Source organism: Nematolebias whitei, chromosome 9 (genome assembly GCF_014905685.2).
Source record: "Nematolebias whitei isolate Nwh7 chromosome 9, NemWhi1, whole genome shotgun sequence".
Taxonomy (NCBI): Eukaryota; Metazoa; Chordata; class Actinopteri; order Cyprinodontiformes; family Rivulidae; genus Nematolebias; species Nematolebias whitei.
The window spans coordinates 19,220,128-19,222,596 of NC_056506.1; the positions used below are offsets into that span (position 1 = coordinate 19,220,128).

Consider the following 2,469-nt stretch of genomic DNA (forward strand, 5'->3'; position numbering starts at 1 on the left):
TACTGCTTGTGGACTGTTTTTGGAGTATTGAATGTTTCTGTCAGATTTATTCAGGAATATAGAGATGCCCTCCCAGGTTTGTCTGGCCCTGTTGGAGCTGAAATGAGTTGGTTTCAGTGTGGACGAGTGCGAGAGACAAAAACGTGATGCAAGCCAAACTTTCAGCGTTGGAGTCAGAAGCTTACAGCCTGGCAGGACACACCTTCTCCCTCACCAGCGTCGACGACATAGTGCAGGTCAGACGCTGTTTTTCTGTGCCGCAGCCATGTTTTTGTCTTGACTGTAATTCCATGAGGGTATGATAATAACTCATTTTGATTCATGCTCACACTGTAGGTGTTGTTCTTGGAGCTTCATTTACCTCCTAATGGTGATGCAGGTGGACCAAGGAGTAAGAAGACTCTGGGTTACACCAGGAGAGGTGGAGGCAGAGCACGCCTTGGGAAGCACTTCAGCACCACCAAGGTGTGGCCAAACAACTTTATACAAAATTGTTCTTTCTTCTTGCAAAACTTATAACATTTTATAATTCAGAAAGGAAAGTTTATTCATACAGCATAATTATTGCACACCACCTCACTGGATGTACGTCTACAACTGAATAACTTTTGTAGTCAACCAAATTCAAAATGGCCTCTAGCAAACACAAAAATGGCTGTAAATCAGTAAATTGTACAGATATTAAGCTAAAATATGATGTGGTTATAGCTGAGAGTCAACCCCATCACGCAATTTGACATAAAAACGTGTAAAATCTTTGTTTAACACTTGGTCGTGCAAGGAGCAGGCGGTATGCATTTCTTCAAAGAATGCTTGTTTATTCAGGTGAGTCATAGTCCAATATGTAAAACTAGAATATAAAAGTATAAAAGTAAGTAGGTTGAATGAATGATTGAATCTGTGATGATTTAGATTATATGCATTATATTAGCAGTGCATAGAGAAGATGTTTCATAGTGTTTTGAGTATCTCACAACTTCAAACTAAAAATCTCAGCAACTTCTAAGATCTGAGAGGTTTATGTTCCACCTCAGGATGTTCTGGAGAAACTCCGCCCCCTGCACCCTTTGCCAGGTGTGATTCTAGAGAGGAGGCGGATCACTAACACCCTGACTAAGGTGGTCTTCCCCCTGCAGAGGGTGAAACGGCATCATCCTACACTGAAGATGGACAGAATATATCCAGTCGCCCAGACCCACACAGCCACCGGTAAAACACACAGAAAGATCTCGGACTGTGTAGATGTTTTGTGAAATGTTTTGTTTGAAGTACATAAACAAGAATGGATGTAGCCCATTATGTCCTGTTTTTTTATATTTTCAGGTAGAGTGAGCTTTACTGAACCAAACATACAGAATGTCCCCAAAGATTTTGAGGTTTACATGCCCACAGTGATAAGTGAAAGCCCACCTTCACAAAATGCCTTCCAGGTGACTCGTAAATCAAGGTACGTACCTGTTAGTACAAATATTTCTGCTTTTAAAGCCTTTGTTGTTTTTTTTTACTTTTTATTTTTCATTTTTCAAACATATTTGGGCATATAACAGAAAGGTAAACAAACAAACAAATAAGTAGAAAAGAATAAACAAAACCTAGAAACAAGTATACCTGAGGGAGTTTCACAGGTACATATCATTTCTTACAAAACATTGTCGTCTGTCACAGAGTGTGAACAATTGTTCCATTTTTTCCAGTATTTTTCCCCCCTGTGCTGTTGTACACGGAGAGAATAAGTCATAAGTTCCATTGATCTTATCTGCTCGATAATTTGTATCACTAGAGTTGTTGTGGGAGTTTCTCTTCTGAGCCAGCACTTTGTGATGGCTTTCTTCGCAGCAACAAGGATAATCCTGAATATATACAAGTCACTTTGGTGTAGTCCCCTGGGCGGTACACTAAGAAACAGTGTAGGGAAAGACACATCCACTCTAATATCTAACACAGAGTAGATAAAGTTATTCATCTTTAAACAAAAGTCAGTTCTACCTGGACATGACCAGAATATATGAGCATGATCTGCCTGAATAGGTCCACACTCCCTCCAGCAGGAGGGCTGCACAGCTGTTATCTTTGATTTCTGTACAGGTGTAATAAAGAAACGGATCAAGCTTTGCCAACAGAAATCTTTCCAAATGAGTGAGTTAGTAGTGCAGTTTCCTGATATTTCTGTTTTTAGATCTTTATCCCATTGTTTTTTCACATGAAGGTGAGTTTTATTATCAGTTTAGATTAAGATTTTGTAAAATTTTCCTACAATTTTTATTTTTTTGTACTACCACTGTTGTAAGTATCCACAAAGATCTGAACTAGGTTAGAGGGGTTTTCAGTCAGTGCATTCTGTATTTCCTTCACAAAGTAGTGACGGAGCTGGAGATATCTAAAAAAAAATCATTTTTCTCTAAACCAAATTTGAGTGAGAGGTTTTGAAAACTCTCCATGTGGCCTTTGGAAGTAATATTTCTGATTGTT

General features: G+C 38.9%; 1 long non-coding RNA gene across 1 annotated transcript; it reads left to right on the forward strand.

Annotated features, from left to right (window-relative positions):
• The first annotated feature begins 340 nt into the window (after positions 1 to 340).
• LOC119414978 lies at positions 341 to 1,441 on the forward strand. Its single transcript, XR_005187029.1, has 3 exons — positions 341 to 465; positions 1,137 to 1,209; positions 1,324 to 1,441. It is a non-coding gene; the product is annotated as an uncharacterized LOC119414978 (long non-coding RNA).
• The last annotated feature ends 1,028 nt before the right edge of the window (positions 1,442 to 2,469 follow it).